General features: G+C 35.9%; 1 protein-coding gene across 1 annotated transcript in view; it reads right to left on the bottom strand.

The window, feature by feature from the left end:
* wol (Dolichyl-phosphate beta-glucosyltransferase wollknaeuel) overlaps nt 1-15,164 on the bottom strand; it is a 70,601-nt gene extending 55,437 nt beyond the window's left edge. Inside the window, exon 1 of the mRNA XM_081752172.1 lies at nt 15,006-15,164. The gene's annotated coding sequence lies outside the window, so the exon portion shown is untranslated. The remainder of the gene's footprint in view (nt 1-15,005) is intronic.
* Nucleotides 15,165-24,412: the final 9,248 nt, after the last annotated feature.

Raw genomic sequence — 24,412 nt, 5'->3', positions numbered from 1 at the left:
ATCGTAAGAATCGCGTTTTTTTTTTTTTTTTTTTTTTTTTGTGCACTCCAACGTGTAGTTGTCCGAGCAAGTATAAAAATTCAATATCAGTTAATGAACAGAGTGATGTGATGAAGAAGACTGAATAACGCATTAAAGACATCACAAATTTCTTTACCTTTATCGAGATATAAAGGTAACCAGGAAAGTTCTATCGTTTTGCGTGGAAGCCTGTGTTCAATTGGCCCTCACACCGTGAGTTGAATGCGAATGGAGATAAGGCGAAGGTCAACCGTTGGTGTGTGTATATCCAACATACTATGTTGTTGTGGCAGTTCAGCTACACCATGAATTTGCGTAAGGATAGAATGAACATGGAATCTCCACAAAGCGCCATAAGGGCATGTATGCTGTACGAGTTCAAACTGGGATCAAACACCGCTGCAGTGGGGCGGAAGATATGCCAGGCCTTTGGTGAGGGTATCGTGACTACGCAGACAGTGCAGTGGTGGTTTAACAAGTTTAAAGACGGTGACGAAACACTCGAAGATGCACTACTTGGCGGAAGACCAACACATGTACAAAATGAATATCCTCAGGCAGAAATTGGGGCGAACAGTGGCCAGGCATGTGAGGAACTGGGACTACAATTCAGTGTGAGTGGAGAAACCATTCGGCACTATCTCCAACAACTTGGGAAACATTACAAGCTGGGTCGATATGTCCCACATGATTTGACTCCCGGCCGGAAGGCAACGCAAGCAGACACCTGTGTTTCTTTCCTGTCTCGTCAGAGGAAGAAGCCATTTCTGGACAGGTTGTTGACATGTGATGAGAAATATGTCCTGTACGAAGCTCCACGGTGCCGTCATCATTGGTTAGCATCCCATGAAAACAGCAGAAACCAGCACTGCACCAGAAGAAAATTTTCCTGTTGTGTTTCGTGGACTGTTCTCGGCATCGCGCATCAGAAACTGCTACCCGCTGGTCGGAGCATCAATGCAACTATTTACTGTGAGTAGTTGAACCGTGTTCAAGAAGAACTCAAAACTCTGGAGCTAGCACTCTGAATCGCAAGTGGGTCTTCCTGTTACAGGATAACGTTAAGCCCCACGTGGCTACCCGGGACACCATTCTACGCCTTGGATGGGGAAACACTATTGCATCCGCCGTATTAACCAGACATAGCACCGTCCGAATATCACCTGTTTCATTCCATGAACAGCCATGTTAAAGGACGTCAGTTCAAATCTCTAGTAGAGGTGCAAACTGCACTCGATACCTTCTTCGTTTCACAGCCCACCAAGTTCTACCGCAATGGAATTCATGGCCTTTCCAGAACGTTGACAAAAGGCCGTCGATGTTAATGGGGACTATATTTAATCTTTCAGGTACGTCTACGTCTTTCGTACGTAGCTCACCATAAAGAAAGTGTAAAAAGGATATGCATCAGAAAATCAGTGTTTGTAAGAAGTATGCATCTCTCAGAATTTGTTAATCCTTCTGTAACGATTATTTTCATGGCAGACTTTATCTTGTGCTGGCATATTCTCTAAAAAGTACTTACGTAGCAATGGAAGTTGTTCCGCGATGCGTTTGCACACAGGAGACAAAGTTAACCATCGGCTTGGAACATGACACAGAAATGGATTTCTAAATCCAATGCTGACTGGGTAAGAGCAGAGTTCTCTCGTCGAGCCGCAGACAAACAGGTGATGGAGTAAAATCATTGTCGTGGGATATGGAAGATTTTTGTGTGGATGTATTCAGTGGTTCAGAAAGTGTGCCCAAAGTACAAGAACGAATACCCAGAAGCTTTGGTAATCCTTGATCTTGGCACCAATCATTTAACATTCGCCGAAGAGACATGTTCGCATTAGGTCTATTATTTTCCAGCATGAGCAACTTGTCATAGGCAGTTTAGGTGTGTTCATAGTTTTCGCAATAGCTTGAAAAAGATCTGAAGATGTAGCGTGCCTCAAAAATGCATTGTCTAGGTCACGAGTAATAACGCAATTGGTTGAAGAAGAAAAATATCGAATGTGAACATCAAACTTTTTATCAGTTGCTGCATTTGTTGTTTCATCTACAGCAAATCTGAAGAAGTTACCAGAAGTTTTAACATCGTACAACAATTTCTCATGTAAATAGGGGGCAAGTTCATGCGATATTGAGTATTACAACTTAGTTTTATGAAGCTGAAAATCCTTATTTTCACAAGTGGAAGATGCAACGCCACAAAAATATAGGAGGTTTCGTTAAAATACAGGAAATATAGGAGCATTGGAAAGCCTGTGATTTATATCTTAGTTAATTGGTTTAAATTAATATTCGGGAAAGAACGGTCTTGAAACAAATGCTCGAGAAATTCTCGTAATTGAACGCACAAAGTATCGGAAGTGAACTTCAACAATAAAACCATTTATTTTACGTTGGAAAATATTTATTTCATATAAGACATTTTGAAGCATTTATTTTATAAAACATGAATTATACCTGTATTTCAAATTAATATGCTTGCTTTAATATATTTGGTGACGTCAATGACGCTCCTGGGATTACTCGATCTGCATTTGTTCGTTTGTCTGCCTGTACCACATACACTACAGAGTACAACTTTCGGTCCTTTAAGTTTAAATTTTCAGGGTACAAGCGCGAGACACACCCAATTTCCTGTATAGATTTTGGCGGCATACCAACGTAAAATCAAAATAGCGGCCACTTTTTCTTTAAATAGCGGGTATCCAGGATACAAAGCGCAATTTTCGGTTTTTTAAGTTGAAGTTTTTGGAGTAGAAGCACGACACACTCTAAATTTTATATATATATGTGATACAACGTAAAATTTCAAAATGGCGGCCATTTTTCAAAATAGCAGGTATCCACGCTACAGGGTGCAATTTTCGGACTTTTAAGTTGAAATTTTGAGGGTAGAAGCAGGTGACATTCTAAATTTGCCGTACAGATTTTCTTAGCGATCCAATGTAAAATTTCAAAATGGCTGCAATTCTTTTCAAAACAGCATTGAATAGAAAAATGACAATGACAATCTTGAAATGTAAATAACAGTTTAACACTTTGACTCCAAAGACATTGATATATATTTAAAAAAAAAAAAAAAATTAAACCCGAAAAAAATCCATATGGGACAGGTGGGTTGGGTTATTTTCAAACCCTGGTATAAAGTCATTACAAGTGCTTTGCGACGGGTAAAATGAATGAGTGCATACGAACAGTGACTATATTAGATACTATTTTTTACCGGCGGAATATTTCTGCGATAATGTTTAACAGAAGGGGTCCAGCAATTGTTTCAAAAAAATGTTACAATTTCGGTAATCTTTGTTCACATTTAGTTTAGCTTAGGTTAGGTTAGTTTATGTCACATTATGTTAGTGTAAGGGCTCAGCATAATTTTCCAAAACATGATAAAATTTCGCTTATTTCTGCTAATATTAGGTTAGTTTAGATTAGTTCAGGTTAGCGTAGGTAAGATTATTTACTATTATTCGATTACTATTTCTATTTCGATTACTATTATTTACGTCTTCAGGACCGCTTCTGCTAAACATAACCCTATTCCTGTACAGTGTACAAATGCTGTATTCTGTGTTCACAAGTATAGCGTTACCACTATAAAACTATTATAAGTGCAATAGATTCACTGCGCAAACCCATGTTCACACTAACTTTGTTTACAGTAATATTTAAAGTCGCTGACGCACCAGTTCCCTTCTGGCACTCCCACCAGCTTTGATCTGCTCTAAGTCAGAAATAATTTCGGTTGGTGTCTTTTAGTGGCCACCTAGCACAAGTTGGTTTGTGTTTCTTGTACTGTAGTTTTTATTGCACATGTCTGGACGCTATAAATCATGAAAAAAATATAATTTTTCAGCAATTACTTCTGGCTGCCCCGTAGAATTTCATCTATTGTTTATTGTCATGTTGCTCAGCCCAAACCTTTTGGAGGCAATAAGAAGGAAATCAGTGAAAGAATTATAATTTTTCAACACTTATTTCGGGTCATGTACCTAAATTTTACCTGCACGATATGGGTGACCATTATACGGTGATTGCATATTTTTAATTTGTACGACGACTATGACGTGTCAGTGCACGTTATTAATATTGCTTGATGCACGACGGCAAAAGTTCACTTGCATTTGAAATATAATACTCTATTAAAGCTTTACAAAATAACTAAAACGGAATATTAAACGAGTCAATACATAAATTCATTGTATATACATTTCTTTGCCAATAAAATCGGGTCTCTCTATATTAAAGAAACATTTTTGGGGTATCCACTTACATTTATTCGTACTTATTCACTTTACGAGTTCTTCAGTGTATGTACACGATAAGAACCACTGTGCAAAAGACGCTAACTTGTGGTAGGTGGCCAATAAAAGTACAAATGCTATCTAACCGAATCACACCAGGAGCGAATACTCGTAAACAAGGATTTCGCAAAACACTGTTTTATTGTATAAAAACACTTATCTTACGTATCGGATTATGTATTTGTAGTTACTCAAGATGTTATAGGCAATATCCCAATATATTTTTTATTGCTTGCATATTTATGTTTCAAAGTAATGTATCACATTACCAACGTAAAGGTTACAAGTATGTAGATCCCTTAATTCTCGGACAATTCTATACTTGTGAACACTAACTTCTGATATTTTCGCTTGTTTACTGTTATTAGAGCTATCGGTAACAGTGTACTTTGTGCAGAACAAGTGATTTTGTCACTGGATGTGGCACTGGAGGAATAGATTCGTTATTTGTAACAGGTACGGAATCGGTGTTTTTGCTCTTCCTGCTGATAATATTGTTTTGGAGTTTTAGCGGCTGGTGGCAATGATACTGTGTTCTGTGCTGTAGTTGGTAGGTTGTGTTGATGTCGCTGATTTGGTGTTGTGTATTCTTGACTGATCACGATCTCTATGTTTGAATGTTGTAAGTTGAACATGCGTGTTACATGGGTAAAGTGCGTCAAGTCAAGGTTAGTTTCGAGTTGCTTGGTTCTTGTGATAGTGTCCAGGAATTAAACCGGATATTTTTCGTGCTACAGATATTTTTTTTTTTTCAACAATTGTGTGTGATAGTGAAATTAATTGTTACCGCTTCGCAATATTTTGTGGATAGATATTGGAAAAAAAGGAAAACGATTGTTGTACGGTGTAGTCGCGTGTTTGAGGAGCTCCGCAAATTTAATTATTTTTGAGGTTTAATTGTGATTTGTTGGTGAGAGAGGTGTCTGATCTTGGCTTCCTTCATGTTCTGAACAGGTTGGGGAACATGGTGTGCTCTTTAGGCGCTGAGGGGTGTGTGTGGTGTTGTCTTCCTTTCATCACTCAGAATCGTTGTGGTGGGTTGCTTTGCTTTCATCGTGTGGTGCCTTGTCCTACATTTTTGTTTGCAGGAGATCCAGGAAGCAACGTGTAATTTTGATCCATTTCGTATTATATACATTTCAGCAGAAAATTTTTGTCAGTTATTAGTCGTTAAAATTGGAATTCAACAATCAAAAATATCATTTTTTTTTAAATCCTAAACAATGAGAAAACAATGGAAAATAAATATATAAATGCAAAGAGTTCACAAGATTTATCCATCTTATTCGAAAATGAAATTTATTGTTCTCAACGCGATAAAAAATTCCCGACAAAGAAAGGATATAACATACACAAGACTAGAAAACACGCTACGCAGGAACAACACTCAACTACGGAAGACTTTACGCACGAGCTGGCTAAATTAAAATCAAATATATGGGTAATAAAAAGAATTCCAAGAGGCATACGAGGTGCTGTAGCAGACAAACTTTCTTCTATCATTAGTGATTGCGCCAACAAAAATGATTTAACTTCTTGGAAGAAACTGTTCAGATTTGCTTTTTATAATCTACGAATCCCCAGAAACCGAACAACATCCTCAGTCACTAACATAATTAAACAAAATCTAAGAGAGTCTTCCGCAGTAGAATGTCCTGCAACTTCAAGTAAGATGATCAAACCCGACTTATCTAAACTGATTACGGCCAAAATAGCTGATTTTGATACAAGAGGTGCCTTAAGATTACTGATATCTGACTATTCTCTGCCTCCTTCGAGTGAGGAAACTTTAGCTAGTCTACAACAAACATCCGTCTCCTTCCAGAGTTTTAGAAATGCTGGAGCAACCAGAGTGCCTGACATCTTCTCTCCTTGTAAATGAAGACATGGTATCAAGATCAATCCATAATTTTAAGAGTGGCTCCGCTTCTGGAATCGATGGATTATCCCCTCAACACCTGAAAGACTTAATTTCTAAATCTACAGGAGCATCAGCGTCTGTTTTACTAGGCGAAATCACGAAATTGGTTAACACAATTTTAAATGGAAACGTAAATCAAGACGTGTGGAAATACCTTTCTGGAGCCAATTTGTGTGAATTACGAAAAAAGGATGGCGGAATCAGACCTATAGCAGTTGGATGTGTTTTTCGACGACTAGCATCCAAGATAGCTGTTTCGCTCATTTACAACCAATGCTCTCAATACTTACAACCACACGAACTGGGGTTTGCAACTAAAAAAGCTAATGAAGCTATTATACATGCCACACGGACATACATAAAGAGAAATGAAAACGCAAACAAAGTAACCTTAAAAATTGATTACAAAAATGTCTTTAATTCGGTGGAAAGAGATTCAATGCTAAAAGAAGTGAAATCTTTTATGCTTTTTTTTTTTTTTTTGTGTGTGTGTGTGTGTGTGTGTGTGTGTGTGTGTGTGTGTGCAAAGCTATGCTTATCCATCAATATTATTTTATGGAGGAAGAACTATCTCATCGCAAGTAGGATGCCAACAGGGAAATCCTGCAGGTCCAATGTTGTTTAGTTTGGCTATTCATCCGATAGTCCAAGTGCTTTGTTCTGAATTGAACGCCTTTTATCTGGATGATGGAACCCTAGGAGGATCGCCGAATATAGTCATAGAGGACATGAAGCATTTAATTACAGAATCTAAGAAAATTGGGCTAGAGGTGAATCCATCGAAATGTGAACTCTATTACACATCGGGTAAAATAGACACAGACGTAGAAATCCAATTTAAAGAGCTGTTGCCAGGCATACGTATTTTACTACCAGATGAATTATCGTTATTAGGTTCTCCGCTCCACGAAGAAGGATATGATCTTCGATATGATATTTCAAGAAACATATGAATAGTTTCAAAGTAATAACTGAGAGACTAAAAAGTTTACCAAATCACATAGCTTATTTTCTTCTCAAAAATTGCTTCGGCATTCCAAAGCTAACGTACTTTTTAAGAACTGTTCCAACATGGAAAAGACCATCTAAAGTTTTACAGATAGATAATTACTTGAAAAAGGCATTACAGCTAATAATGAACTATTCCCTAAACGAAACCCAATGGACACAAGCAAGCCTTCCAGTCCGCCTAGGAGGTCTAAACATACGGAAAGCATTGGACTTGAGCCTACCAGCCTTCCTTTCCTCTTGCCATGGGGTGCGTCCACTTGTCTCCAATGTTTTAAATAGTTCAGTTGACAACCTGGATATACATCACATGGATGAGGCTTTGGAAATTTGGAAGGGGATCTACAGCAGTAAAATTCCTGAGACAAAAGAATTACAAAAAAGTTGGGATGTATTATTATTACAGGAAGTAATACATAATGAAGTAATTCCTGAAAGTATGACTGACACTGTGCGTATGAACGCTTTACAGAAAAAAAGAGACCGGTGCTTGGTTGCAAGCCACTCGATCTAAAACAATTGGTACCTTTTTAGGTAACAAAGTTTTTCAAATATGTGTAGCTTTGCGTCTGGGGGTAAATATCTGCCATACGTTTACTTGTACATGCCAAAGCAGAATGGATGAAAAAGGGTCACACACACTAAGTTGTACTAAAAGTGGAGGAAGATTAGTACGCCATGGTGAATGGAACATCATAATAAAACGAACACTAGCGAGATTGATTTTCCAAGCATTTTGGAACCACCACGAATGTTTCGAGAAGATGGAATTACCCTAACTCCATGGAAAACGGGTTAACGGTTGATATGGGATGTCACATGCGTGGATACCTTTGCACCATTTTATTTGCCATCAACACAAAACGAAGCAGGTAGTGCAGCTGAAGGGCCTGCAAGAGAAAACTGAAAGAAGAGCATCTTTTCGTTGTTTTTGCAACTGAAACTATGGGGGTTTTCAGCAAAGAAGCTCACGAATTTTTGAAAGAACTGGGTTCCAATTTGATTACTAAATCAGGCGACGCCAGAAGCCAACAATTTTTAGTACAACGCATTAGGCTAGCTATACTAAGAGGCAATGCGAATAGTATCTTAAGCTCCTTCCCTTCACACAAGTTAGAAGAAATCTTTTATCTCAATTAAACATAAAACCTATTTCGAATTTATAACAGTACAGTGCATAATTTATTACGTACTATTTTCTGTTACGATAACATCTGTGTGACTGCTTCCATATTTATGAATATGTGTGATAGCTTTATAAAGACTTAACAACTTTTCTGGTACATTCTAAACTACTGTATTCGATTTTTAATGAATTAGCTGGTGGATGCCCAAAGAGCCATCAAAACATACTAGACAAAAAAAGAAAGAACATCAGTGTAAGAAGCAGGGTTTGAAAAAACCCGGGCTTTTTTGAAAAAGCCCAACCCACCTGGGCCCATATGAGTTTTTCCGGGTATTTTCGGGTTTAATTGGGTTTTTTCGAAATATTTCAATGCCTTTGGGGTAAAATGTGATTTATATTTCAAGATTATCATTGTCACAACTTGCAAAAATTTTCTATTCACCGCTGTTTTGAAAAACGACCGTCATTTTGAAATTTTACGTTGCTCACCGCCAAAATATATACAGGTAATTTAGAGTGTCTTGTGCTTCTACTCTGAAAATTTCAACTTAAAAAATCCGAAAATTGCGGCGTGTATACCCGCTATTTTTTAAAAAATGTCAGCCATTTTCAAATTGTATGTTACTATGCCGCCAAAATCTGTACAGGAAATTAAGTGTGTCTCGTGCTTGTACCCTGAAAATTTAAACTTAAAAGACGGAAAGTGGTACCCTGTTGTACGTGTGGTACAGGCAGACGAACGAACAAATGTAGATCGAATCATCCCAATACCCTCAGTGACATTCGCCAAATATGAATACCAAATATATTAATTTAAAACAAATACATTAATTTAGAACAACTCAATCAATAACTCATGTTTTATAAAATAAATGTTTCAAAATGTCTTAAATAAAATTAAATATTTTCTAGCGTAATATAAATGGTTTTATTGTTGAAGTTCACTACCGATATTTTGTGCGTTCAATTACTGGAATTTCCCGAGCACTTGTTGCAAGACCGTTCTCCCAGAAAATTAATTTAAAACAATTAACAAATATGCAGGGTGTTTCACAACAACACCAACAACGTTTGGGAGGTGATTCCTGACACCAAGATAAGACAAAAAGTATAGATCAACCTAGGTGAACAAATGCTTCCTTTCGGAGTTATAAGCTGCCGAAAACATGAAAAAATGAACTTTAAAGGTCCACAGCTCCAAAATTATGGAATCGACCAAAGTCGGGTCAAGACTTCACTTAGAAACTAATATGTGTGCAATCCGAAAAAAACTTGTTTCTGAATCCTGCGGTACTTCCGCAACAATTTTTATAAAGGTAGTTGGTGAGTACTGCAAATTATATGCCCGTAGCAAAACTCCCTCTATAAAAATTGTTGCGTGAGTACCGCAGGATTCTGAAACGTGTATTTTTTGATAGTGCACATCTTAGTCCCTAAGTGAAGTCTCGACCCGTCTACGGTAGGTCCCGTAGTTTTGGCGCTATAGACCTTTAAAGTTCATATTTTCGGCAGCCTATAACTTCGAAAGGAAGCATTTGTGCACCCAGGTCTGTCTATAATTTTTGTCTTATCTCGGTGTCAGGAATCATCTCCCAAACGTTGTCGGTGTTGTTTTGAAACACCCTGTATAATTCACATTTCATAAAGTAAATCTTTCAATGAGTCTTAAATGAAAATAAGTATCTTACAGCGTAATATATAGTTTTATTACGGGCGCGGTACCTCCGGTGCTTGGGGTCCCTGGTTTGATCCCATCTCACGCCGTGTGGACTTTTTGGTGGACAAACACCGTAGTCGTGAGTTTTCTCGGGGTTCTTTCGTTTCCTCTCACTTTGTTCATTCCACCATTTCATTCATTTCTCATAATCACCGTCTCCTTTAGCCTAACAGGCATAACCGTGGAACGTAAAACTGAAAGATTTCATTTCAGTTTTTTCAAATAGTTTTATTGTTGAAGTATTCATTTCCGATGCTTTGTGCGTTTAATTGCGGGAATTTCCCGATCACTTCTTTCGTGACGAAGGTTTATTATTATTTTCCGAAAATGCAAGCTTTCTTGATTGTACATCGAAACTTCCACTAGTACGAAGTTTGAATTCAGCACTTGAAATAGTAAGCGTTACGTACTCTTCGAAACTCCGAGCATTAAGATTCTTAAATTTGACAAGGATTTTTACGCTCTTGCTGCTGTTGATTGTACAGAAAGCTTATTTGAAAACTAGCAACAAATAACTAAACTAAACTGTTATTGGAAAACCAAATTCTACTGAAGAATACTTCTGTTACCATCAAAGATAATAAAAAAATAATACTAATAGTTTTATTAATACACTGCACATTTACTAGTAGTACCAGCACATATGGCCCTAAACCCATCAGATGTATGAGGGATAATGTCCTTCGACGTCGCCGAGTGGGCGAGCACACTATTCACGGAAAGTATTTTCTTAAATATAAAATTGCATATTTTACTTCAAATAGGCTATAAGCACAATCCATACATTAATTTGTTCTATAATTATCTCAATCCAAGGTACGGCTTTTTTTTTTTTCTTATGCATTCAGTGCATTCAGAACTTTATAAAGGTGTTACGTTGAATGTTGTATACCTTAACGTGAAAGCACCTAATTCGCCCAAGGAAAGTCCAAAATCTGATAAAAATCACTTCCAATGTGATCACCTTAATTGCACCAATAATATACTAACGAAAAGCTCACAAACCCGGGTGGGTTTTAAGTTTTTTTTTTTTTTTTTTTTTTTTTTTTTCAGGTGGGTCCAACCCTGGTAAGAAACGAAATGAGGAAGAAACTGAGTGACTTACATTCACAAGACTTTTAAAAAATTTCTGTCTTCGTGTGTATAAAAATAAAAACTCTTCAAGAACTATTAAGTAAGAAATGCCATAGAAAAGAAATAACAAAGAACTTTATTGTTACTGAGCAGTTTTTAAAGTGGTGTGTTAGGGTTGTGATATTCTTGTGCTAATACAATATTAGCAAGTTAGAAGTTATAAAAAGAAGTTAGGAACTCTCTAAAGTATTTTTCAGTATTATGTATTCCTTTTTGTGGATTAATTGACATCGAGAACAGTACTGAATGTGGTCGAGTGTTGAATGTGTTTACGAAATTTGTCAATAGTGTACGGTTATTTCTTTCTTACTATGTCATAATACGAAGTGTTCGGCTTTTAAGAAGTATGATTTGAGAGAAAAAAGAGCTTCTTTGATAATGTGAAGTTATCTTTATCAGCGGACGAGTTTGTTCGGCAGACGCAAATTCAATGTTGGTTGAATGCGCCGAAGTCATTTCGCTTATTATATATGGAAGAGAATGATCGCTGCTTTTTGTATTGGTGAGATGTATCTCATGTTTCTTCGACATGCTGCATTGATTTATAATTAGTGGCGAGTGTTACTTTATTTTTTGCAGTTATTTTTTTCCTTCTTACGTTAATTTACAGTTATGGCCGTTTTATTATTTATTGTTGGTTTGGGTGTTTTCTTTAGTGGTTCTTGAGCAGGGGGGTTGCAGGAGGCGGCAGTCCCCTATTTAAATCTCAAAATTGATTGTCACCGTTTGACCTGAATTGATTTCTCGGAATAGTTAGGTATCAGTTCCCAAGTGTATTTCTATTATTCGTAGCAACTGAAGAGTAAATTCTTGGTGGGTGTGGTAGATCATTTCGTTAGCAATCATAGCCTAGTTGTGATGTACCTCAGTGTATTAATTTTACATCATGTGAATGCATGGGCGGCGATTAGGGGGCAGTTGCCCCCCCCCCCCCCCCCCCCCCACTTTTTTGAAGTGACCACTTAACTCTTTTAAATTATATCATCTATTTTTTGGTGATAGGCTAGAATCTTCATTATTCGATTTAAAAAAGTTACCAAAAAAGTTTTTTACTTCTTTTTTTCTCAAGTCTGGAGGCATTGTAGAACACGTTACGTATGGTTTCACGCCTTTCTGCGTCGAGACGTAGAGTGTGATGACGTCATAACAAAAATATTTTTATGACTTTTTTATTACTTTTTGCAGGGCTTACTTTTGTACCTAGAAGATTGAAATTTTGCCCACACATTCAGTGCACCCCTTAATATTTTCCAGATTCTTTTCAGAATTCTGCGATAAAACAGGGGTGTCCAGAGGAGACAAAAGGTAAAAAAAGGATATATTTTTAACAAAGATCCCTTTTTTCGCGATTTTCCCTCCTCAGATACATGATGGAGACATGTGAATGGTGCCGTTTGAAAGGCTGTTCTGTTCCAAAAAAAGAATGATGTACGAATCATGATTTTAGTATAAATAGGGATTTCTCAGGGAATTGTTACATGAGATCCTTTTTATACGGGAATCTGGAGTATTGTAGAGATACTATTTTTGGCGGGCTTACTTTTGCACCTAGAAGTTTGAAATTTTGCACACACATTTAGTACACCCCTTAGTATTTTTTCAGATCTCTGCGTTAAAACAGGGGGGTACAGAGGGTCAAAAAAGTACAAAGAAGGAATATTTTTTAAACGAATAATCCATTTTTTCATGATTTTCCCACCTCAGGTACATGATGGAGACATGTGAGTGGTACCGTTTGAAAGTATTTTCTATTCTAAAGGGAATGATGTACGAACAATGATCATAGGATAAATAGGGATGTTTCAGAAAAATTCTATATTATATCCGGGTCATCTGGGGCATTGTGGGAATGTTCTTAGCTCATTTGTAAACATTTTCCCGCACTTAGTTTTCAAGATAGAAGCTTGAATTTTTTTTATACACATTTAGTACACCCCTTCGTATTTTTCAGTTGATTTTGAGATCTGTGCATTAACAAAGGGGGTCCAGAGGGGATCAAAGTTTGAAAAAATCCAGATTTCCCTCAAAATTTCCCATTGTTAGGAACACGATAGGAAAACGTAAATGGAACCGTTTGAAAGGTTGTTCTATTCTGAAGAGAATGAGGTACTAACCATGATCCTAGAATAAAAAGGGATGATGCTGTAGCTGATTGACTGAAATTCAATAATTTACCTTTAAAAAGCAATAATTTAAAATGGTTAATGTATATAGTTTCATTTGGAAATGTAAATTTTTTGCATATATTACTGGTTCATAGAAAAAAGATGGTACCATATAATATTTGTCGTTACGTAAGTGTGTATTGGTTATTTGTCTTCCCGTGGAGTTAAGTTAAGGAATTGCGCTTTAATTGCAATTCAAAGGAATTAATATCACAATTGCATCGTAGCATATGCTTGTAGTATTTACTGTCTTTCATTTTCTAAGAGTAATAACATACCTTTAATGACAAGTGTGGAATTAAAAATTAAGTTGTTCATTAATTCCCAGTTTCATTATAACTTCTACAGAACAAGCCTCATTATTCATTAGTGTGATTAATAATATCCTTTCTATTTACGTTTTACAAATATATTATTAAATAATTTGATCACACATTTTTTCTGACAGAATTTTAAGATGTTCATGAGCAAGGAATCAAGGGTTAGTACCTATGTGCGTTGCTCTTGTCAATTTACCTAATTAAATATGAAACACGATAAACGGTGTTTTAACTGAAAAAAAGGTATCCTATTAGTTATACAACCTTTCGTCAAAGTGTTAGAAACAACCAGGGTCAGTAACATTGATATACACATATTCAGATCATATCTTGCCCCCCCACTTTTAACGTCCAATCGCTGCCACTGTGTGAATGCATTACTGGTGCGAACTTGGATTACGATTACATTGGTCGTCTCCAAAACTTGTCTAGAATTTATTTTTTAATTGCTCCGATTGTTGGATCGTTTCTGGGAATTGATCTTTGAACTGTTCCGAGGAATCGGTTCCTATGAATGTTCTGTACAAAGTGCACCTACCGGGCTATCGTTTGTGTGATTAATGGCCATCTGCGCTAACCTCATTATGTGTATACATACCGTCTCTTACGTGCTTGGTCCCTATGGTCACACCCCCTCACTAACGCTCGGGCCCTGCTCTTAACCTGACTCGTTTAGACAGCATTCGTGCTTTTTAGTTGCCACTTAGCACAAATTGGTTAGAGTCCTTTTACATTAGTTTTTAGCGTGTACGTACAATGAAGCTCTTCTAAAGTGAATCTGAACAGAGGAATGCACGTCTACACCCCAAAAATGTTTATAATATAGAAAATCGATTTACTGAAAAAAAATATATATATATACAATAAAGGGGTATGTTTAGTACAAGGGGTCCAGAAGCACGTAAAAACACAAAGTTTACAGGAGAAATGAGTGATGCAAGTACTTAGACGTAACTTAACGTAACCAAATCTAACCTAACATAAACTAACGTAAGCTAACCTGAACTAACCTAAACTAACGTAATATTAGTGGAAATAAGCGAAATTCTATCATTTTTTAGAAAATTATGCGGGACTCTTACACTAATATAACATAAACTAAACTAACCTAACGTAACCTAAACTAGCCTAACCTAACTTAAACTAACCAACCCTACCCTAAACTAACCGAATGTGAACAGAAATTACCAAAATTGTAACATTTTTTAGAGAAAAGACCTGGGCCCCTTCTGCTAAACATAGACCACAATAAATTGTACGAATCCGTTCAATAAATCTGGACACAATCTTACCTCTAATTATATCATATATTCAACTTTAACAAAAAAAATAACATTCAATGAAACAGCTTATATGCACCAGTCACTCCAAACCTCACTACATCATTCTTGACACGCATGCAATGAAAAATTTACTGTTTACAGCTGATCAGTGAACACTGTATAATAGCTTTTTACCTTGCTTCTCTTCTTTTTCTTCTTCTAATCGCCATTAAAGAAACCACTGTCTCGAATAATTTGTAGAGAGATCGCATCGGGGTGAAGAACTCTGGTAAAATTAAGAGAAGAAGCATCGTACATGGGGGAAAAACTATGGACTGTAGAAGAACATGCGATAAACAGAAAAATAAAAAATGGGTAAAGAAATCGAGGCAGTAAAACTAATGAACTCCAAATTGAAAGGGCCAGGACTGCAAGTTGCATACAAGGACGAGTAGAACTGGGTCAACATTGACATTTCATTTCATTTATTTGCCTGCTTCATTAGCTTACAAAGCATGAGAAATTCTCATGTAAGCATTACAGAAAAAAAAACTACTGTCAAGTTCCATACTGTGGAACTACTGTGGAATATTGTCAAGTACCAGAAGTATACATCATGCAATCTTTCTAAAAATACAAAACCACATAATAGGATATATTAAGTATAAAAACATGAGAATTTACCTCTAATTAGGTAACTGTTTGTACCACACCAGGCATGTACTCACGGGTAAGTATCTGTTTCCAACTCTTCAGTTAGTGAGTCATTTAAATATTCTTTAATTGTGTAATAGCACTTTTCAGTGAGTAGATTATATAAAGTCTTACCAAGAATGGAAACATTGGTCATATTTTTCAAGTCCCCTATTTAAATCGACATTTTCGAGGACATGCAAAGACCATGTGTTTATCTACACTGAGGTCAGCTCCACAATCACAGGGGAGATGGACATTGGCGGAGACGATAGAGACAAACAGATATATAGCAACATGAATGCGAAGTTGTAGTAATAAACGTGTTTGGAATGTAGAGAGAAAGGTGGAGTGAAAGCAAGGAGGAGAACTAAGAGGTAGAGGGTAGTGCCAGTACCAAGTAGAGGTAAAAGTTTGAGAGTTTTAATGTTCCCAACGCTAGAAGTGGCGGTAGAGGGAACGGGAGTGGTACGCAGAAGCAGAAAGTTTGAGAGAAACCGGATAACCAAACAAACTACTAACACGTACAACTCAGTCGGCCGACTAACACCCAGGTGACTCCACTAATAAAAAGAAAGTAGAAAAGCCATGAGAAGTACGCTGTGCTACTGATGATAATCTCCAAAAAGAAAGCGATCTGTGCTAGAAGTCCAAGGATATGATAGTAAGGTAGTTAGGAGGGAGTTGAAATCTGTAACGAGATAAACTGTAACATAAGAGTGTTGCAGTGAGTGACAGAGTGCAGCAAATACTGAGTAAGCTTCTACAAGAAAGATAGTAGAGGAAGAGGGCAATTTGAAACTAAAATGTTGATTGAGAAAGAGATCACAGAAACCAGAACCAACACAGTCACGGGATTTAGAACCATCGGTATGTAAGTAGCGGGTATTGGAGGGGAAACGAGAAAGCTAAGATTGGAAAAGAAAAACATAGGTGGTGGGGTGGAGAAGAACAATCGAAGACGAGAAGTTCTATAGTGAGATCTAAGGTCAAAAGAGAATAATCATGCATATATGGCAAGAAAGTTCTGGCACGAGAAAGAAGAGGAAGGAGTGGGAGAGGGTGATATAACTATAATAGAGAAAGGGAAGGGAGGCGATATAAGGACGATGAAGGGATAAATTTTGAAGGGAAGACAGTAATTGGAGTTTGGAAAGGAAAACAGTGGAATATTAGATAAGTAAGAAAGACAAACGTTATCACTGACAAGTTGAACATAAATTAGAAGCGGAGAAATTCGCACTTCCGTAAAAAGTAGTGTGGTGGCAATGGTGAAAAGAAAGAAGAATGTACGACAGTGTGCGAAGATATTGAAGTGTAGTAATACGTGTTACAAGCTTCAGGAGAAGGAGGAAAAGACCATAAGTAAGCATGGGGAGATGAAATTGAACAACGTAAGATGGCAAATATCGCCACTCCAACGGGTGTTATTTATTGTACGGAAATGATGAAGATAGCGATCAGTTTTTGTTTGAAGAAAGCGAAAGTGAGAATCCCAACGCAAAGTGGAGTCCAAAAGTACACATCTAGTTTTTTTTTGAGAAATGGAAGTCGATATACAACCAAGCGGATAGGGGAGGAAGAACGTTTCCGAGCAAATTCCACAACATGAGTTTCAGTCCACTTAACTGAAAAATTATACTGACCACATCAAAACACAAAGGAAGTGGAAACAATAGTAAGGGCATTAGAAAATACGCAAGTGGAATTGTTTCTTATTGTTCACAGGTAAACCACAATCAAATTGAAGTAGGTCTCATGACCCGACATCAATCGGTAATGGAATTTCTGTTCAAAACCGGTGATGAATGAGTCACATCAATTCATAGGAAGTTGCTTTCGGTTCATGATGATCAGAGATTGAACCACGCCAGTATTTAATGTTGATTGCAGAAGTTTAAAAAAAAACAAACTAGATTTTCCAGATCAAGCCAGAAAATTATGGCCTCCTTTTTCTGCGATGAGTGCGGCGTCATCCTTATAGACTTCTTGGAACATGGCTCCACAATTAACAAGGAGCATTATTATGGATAAGGTATGACTGTTCTTCAAACCAAGAGATCGGAGCTGCAAGGTAAGGTAATCAAACTCCATCATGACAATGCCAAGCCTCACACAGCCATGATGACACAACACAAAATCATGAAAAGGAATGGGAAGTCATCCCTCAGTCTCCATATAATCCGGACTGGTTCCTTCGGATTTCTTCCTGTTTCGACTTCTGAAGGCCCACCTGCGAGGAAAACAATCGATAGTGACAAGGCACTCATTTCTTTTGTGGAACAGCTGTAGCTTAGAGGTACAGCGTTCTCCTCTGGTGCATGGGGTCCCTGGTTCGATCCCAGCTCTCGCTAACAATGGAGCTAAACCGCAGTTAAATAATAACAGTACGTAATGAAACTTAAAGATTCACTTTATTTTTCATGGTCTCTATTTGCACTCGCAGATGATGAATTTTGATTCCAATGGCAACGAAAAAGATTTGAGAAAGATTAAGAATGCAGCGCATAACTAATCAACTGAAATTTTTTGGGAGGTTAAGAGCAGAGCTTATGCGAAATAAGTTTTTCTTTAAACATGTCTGTCTAAAGCTCGCTTTTCGTTACAAATTAAGTACCGTATATAAAAGATTCTTAAGATGTCTATATAAAAAGTCACAAATGGAACATACTACATGAAAGCAAAATCCATTTCGGTGTCATTATACTAAAGAGGGGAAGACTTGAGTCGAGTCAGCATCCTGCCTGCGCCATTGATGCTGATTAATCACCAACTTTGATACCCTTATCTACCTAACTGGATGCACCAATTACTATTTTATTAGCCTAATATACTTTTGTATAACTCATTAAGAGTGATCTTATTTCTCTATTCGATTTTTCTATATTTTTCCATTTCTACATTCTAGTGACGTTAAGAGAGAAGAAAGTATGTTCACGAAAAAATAATTCGAATTCGAGATTTCAGTGACTTTATACATTTCACAGCCTCTACTTGCAGAAAAAGGAATTTTTGTATGTCTGTCCGTTTGTCCCGATATAAAGATATTCACACGACTACAGACTATACCATTCATCGTATCTAGGCCAAATCTAAAACAAAGCTTTCGTAAGATTTCCTAATGGCGTTTTTTTTTAAATTTGCTTCCTACCCATAAAAATTAGGGTAGCTTATAGAAGAATGAAAATTAAAATGTGCTATTTCTTTAAAATGGTAACAATGTTCTCGTTCACTTTCCATTTGCCGATATTCCACTAATAACTCTATAATGTCGCATAAATCATTTTTCTGTGAAAAGTCCAAAAGCGGTTGTTTATTCTTGGGGGTGAATTTTCCGAACTATTGGCTCAAAAAGGACACAGGCGATTTTGTTCATATTCCGTAAATAAATATTTCATTAATAACCTGAGAATATGACATAAATAATTTGGCTCAGAAAAAATCCACAAAGTGAAGTTGTTCTTGGTGGTCAGTTGTTCCCTGACGATTTTCTTAAAAACAAGTAAGGCGATGTTGTTCATATTTCATTAATTGATGCTATATTGTCAGGATACTAATGACATATTTATGTATGAGATATGAATAAAATCGCCTAAGTCCTTTTTGAGAAAATCGTCCAAAAGAACTCATCCCAAAGAGTATACTACTTATAAATTTTTCCCAGAAAAACAATTTATACTATAATATGGGGTTGTTATTGAAAAATGTATTTATGAAATGTATACAAAATCATTAGAATTGCTTCTGACAAAATAGCAAATTTTGATTTTCATCCTTTAATAAACTGCTCTTATTTTTAAGGTAGGGGAAAATTTGACTGCTTCCCCTGCAGAATAACATAAAAACTTAAATTTAAAATTTGGTCTCGATACTTTGAATGGTATGGACTCTAGGCGAATGTACCCGATGATCAAAAAAGTTCCGTGTATACTGTAACTCACGAATTTTTGCATTTATTCCATTTTCCACATTTATGGATAAAATTCTGTTATTTGTAAGTGGAGATAATAGAAAGCAAATGGATCTCTAAAGAGGTATTCTCAAATAATATAATAAAATAATAAAAATATAAGCAGAAAACAAAATTATACTCGGTTTTACGTATAGTGGTAACCATGCTTTCGAGGGATTTTTGCAGTACCACAACACAATTGCGCAGGGAATTTCCATTTGGCAGTCGCGGAGTTGAATGAAGGAACTGGGAAGTGGAGTAAAATATTGCATTTATAGGTTTAAACTTAGTGTCTAGATTGTCTGCCAAATATAAATTAGCTTCTGTAATTAAGATATCATACGGAAATATAGAAACAAACATTTAATATCTTGTCTTGAAGTTGGAAGTGACATGCACCATGGCTATTAGCATTTATTTCTTAAGAAAAAGGGAACAAGCAGAAAGCAGTTCCCGAGGATAGGTGGGTAGCGTGGTGGACTAGTAGTTCTTATAGTATTTTGACACCAGATCGAATCCTATCCCATCCCATTTTTTTACAAAACATAATAGGAAGTGTATATTTTTCATGTTAATAAGAAACGAAGCAATACAATAACGAAATAACATATTGATATTTTCCTTTAATGACATATTTATCCAGGATTAGAATCCTAATGTTGATAGCTATTGTTTTCAGTTTATGCTGTTGTATAGCTTCTTTTCTCACCATCTTTTGTTGGAAAAAGAACAATTTTGTCTCCAACAAAGTGAAGGAAATATGCAGACAGAAATAGACATCTTACTATCAAACGTGATTTATCGTGATATAATAGTAAGGTTTCCACTATTAAAAGAAACTAGAAAATTATTGAAGTTGGTTTCTCTTTAGTTTTCAGTTAAATATATATTTTCTTTATAAGACTATACTTTATAATGCAAGGTGAGCGACCATACCCATCAATTTAGGTAGGGAGTGAAAGATATTTTTATAGAAATATTTTACAGGTTTAGGTGAGAGAAACACCAATACACCAAAGTCTCGCATATCCAAACTTCGTTTATTCCACATACCGTATTATCTGACATATCATTGCGGATAAAAGATAACATCAATTGGTAAGAAGAACTGCAAGTTATAGTCTTAATCTATTTTTGATGATGTGGAATCTATCGCTTAGCGCACCCGCCTACCCCATGCATTTTATGTTTATCATTCAGTGTAGACACGTATCCAGGTTTTCTTTTCGAAGGGGTCCCAATACGAATCTCCGTAAGAACGTAATTCTAACGTTTTAAAATTATCAATACTACTACTACTACTACTACTACTACTACTAATAATAATAATAATAATAATAATAATAATAATAATAATAATAATAATAATAATAATAATGCAACAGTTCTGCATTTCTCTTAAACTTTTCATACTTTTCATTTATAAACCGGTTTACTTTGAACAAACTGCATTGTAGCACAAACAAAACATATTTCCGAGAGACATACTATAACTAAGGAAAACCGTCTGCTACGTATATCACATAACAAAAATGGCAAGAAGGCAATGTATAGCGTTCTAATACATTAAAGCTATAAACAAAACAAAATGTTAATAATATTTAAAAGTGTTCTTTAATTCAACCTGGAATCAATGGCATTACTGTATGTTCTTAGAATTATAACAAGACAACAACACATTGCCCAAAGTTTGGACACTGACTCGAAGTAAATTGATATCAAAGAACACCAAAAGTTTTAAAAGTCATATCATTTGCAATATTCCTAAGCAAATCGAAAGAAAAACTCCCATGTGCGTCGTGTAGCAAAGCAGCTTAAGTCCGAAATCCGATTCCCACGTTAAAGTATAGATAACAAATCGCATAAAAGGTGTGTTAAATAAACCAAATCAAATAAATCAATCACTAAAACAAAGCATACAATATTAGGAAGATATCAAGGATATATTATTTAAAAGAGGTTGAAGAGACTGAAATGTCCATCTTAAATGAGTCACTTTCAAAGGTAAAAAATGAAAACTACAATACCAGGTTCAGTCAGCAGCCTCTGGCTAAAGTTACTCCGCCAAGAAGTTACTGAAATACCAGAAAAGGCAGTAAACGATTATAGAGATTAGGATAATATTGTAAGTAGGGAAGGGTTTTATACTTCACATCATAGATAGTATATATAATCCTTTGAGGAGTTACATTGACGTGCATACCGTTGCTGAGCCTTCAAAAAAGCTCCATGTCCAGATTTTGATCAAAGTATGATTTCTTCAGATGTAGGTGCAGTTTGGTATTGAACATATACCTACAACCGTGCTGGCCGCACACTACCCCAAAGTCGTGACAAGTTATCTTGGCACCATAAGAGCTGTTGCGTTCAGAGATAGAGAGAAATAACTTAAGTCCATTACACTTAAATGCGTTAATAAATGTTAACTTATGTTTATAAATTATGTAAATGATCGTTTTCTGTATATTATTATTATTATTATTATTATTATTAGTAGTAGTAGTAGTAGTAGTAGTAGTAACTCTTATTATATATTTTTAACACGCTGACTGCAATGTGTATGGAATTCCATATATATTGCTCTCCGCGCAGAGCTGCGTGTTTAATTTTCAATGCACAAACAATATCTTGCAAGTTTGTTGTATTCATTCTATAGTTGTGTATGTAATTAGATACGTATGGCGTAGAAGTCAAAATTTGATGTCCATGCCATGTATATGAAAAAACAAACAAATAAATTTTTGAACAAAGACATTTATGGGGCTTAAACAAAGGCGAAAACAACGTATTACTGGGTGGTGGACAGGTGATAACGGCCGACAATTTTAAATAAACAAATAGAGTTTTAATTAAGCACGAATTTAACTTATAGTGTGACAGTGGGGAAGACTCAGCAGTTCGCTAGGATCCTTACAATATCGAACCCCATGAACTGCACTGCAAACCTGTCCGCAATTCCTCAGCAATGTTCAACAGATATTGTGTTCTCATATTCATTTCAGTGCAACCCTACATACGAACTTCAATTCTCGGCCTCAAACGAACGTGCAGACTATTCGTGATTTGGAGTATTATTATTTTCTAAATAAAATTCTCGCGAACCGTGTTTCTAAATTGAAAAGTAGGGAGCCTCTCTCTCACCCACTGTATTTTCCTAACATGTCTCCCAGCGATTTCATTTTTTGGTATATCAATCACTTCTTAGTAGGATAGCTTTACCTAGAGACCAGTGATTAATCTGGTATTGTATTTTCCCCTTTTTTACATTTGCAACTGACAATCATCAGTTGGACATTTCAGTCGCACCTACCTAATATTAGCAACGTTCCTTCGATAATTTCGTAACATTGTATTATTTCTTTGTATTATTGATTAGCTTGGCTAGACTTACTTAAAAACAGTTTCTTTGCAACGACGTGTCATCTATATCTTAACGTTGGATGAAAATACACTAGCTCTCACCGGGAATCAAATCCAGAACCAATGCACTTGAACCATTTGTGCACAACAAGGCCCATTTTAAAAGAAGTTTCGATTTTGTTAGGAAAATTGTGATTAGGTGTAACATTTAAAAATATATTTAAGAAAGGGTACGAATGAAAAGCATTGACTTTTCTCGCTCGAATTTCTTAAACTGTTAGTCTCCAACTATTACTGAAACATTTATTTGGAAAATGCGAATAAACTAATGGGTTTTGGAAAATTGTGTTCGAATAAATTTTAAGCCCAAAAGTAAAGTACCCATTAGTCACATTTCCTTACAAATAACTTATGCCATATATCAGAATTATTAAGGAAATAATTGTATGTGAACTATGAGCGAAAGCGTTGAATAATTTCTTGGACAGTCGTCGAAAAAGTCAACCCCAAGAATAAACTATCACTGGTGGATCTTTTCAGAACAAACGAGTTGTGCTATGTTGTTACTGTTTGCATGAAACATTTATTTATGAAATATGAACAAATTCGCCTGAGTAGTTCTTGAGAAAATCGCAGGGTAAAACTTATTCCCAAAAGTGATATACCACTTCTAGATTTTCAGGATGATGGAATTATATCATTAGGTTATTTTTGTAACATTTATTTATGAAATATGAACAACAAACATCTCCTGAGTTGTTTTTGCGAAGGTCATCGGGAAAAACACGCCCAAAGGTAAACTATTCTATCTGTAATTTTGAGGATAAACGATTCAAGTATATTGTAAATTATTTATGAAATCTGTACCAAGTAGCTCGAGTCTTTTTAAGCAAATCGTTGGGAAAAAATTCACTGTCAAAGTAAACCTCTTTTGGATTTTCTTTTCGGGACAAGCAAGTTATACCATATTGTAAGGTTATTACTGAAATATTTCTTCCTGAAATTAGAACAAATTCGTCTCAGTTATTACTAGAGACCGGATGTTAAGGAAAATGACTATTCTTTAATCTTAAAGATATGATCAAAAATAACATTTTAAAGTTCATATCAGGGGGTATAGTTTCAATTTAAACTAATTTTATTTTGCGTATTTTATTCCTTCCTGCCTAAATAATTGCTTTAGTGCATAATATTGCCTGTTTTATGCACTTTCTTAAAAATAAAACTTTTGGGAAAATATATAATTTAGTAATTCAAGAAAGAATACTGCCTCTTTCGAGAAATATAAGTTTTGTTTGTAGTAATAAGATGCTGTAAGATTTTGGACTGTTATGTGTAGTGAAAAAGTGCTGTATAAAATGTATTTACCAAATACATATGGAATAGATGTCAAGTCGTTTCTATATATACAGTAAAATACATTAACAAACAG

Source organism: Thermobia domestica, chromosome 3, assembly GCF_964235325.1.
Source record: "Thermobia domestica chromosome 3, izTheDome1.hap1.1, whole genome shotgun sequence".
NCBI classification, from domain to species: domain Eukaryota; kingdom Metazoa; phylum Arthropoda; class Insecta; order Zygentoma; family Lepismatidae; genus Thermobia; species Thermobia domestica.
Note: the sequence above shows the minus strand (reverse complement) of the source record. Positions and strands in the feature narration are given on the sequence as shown.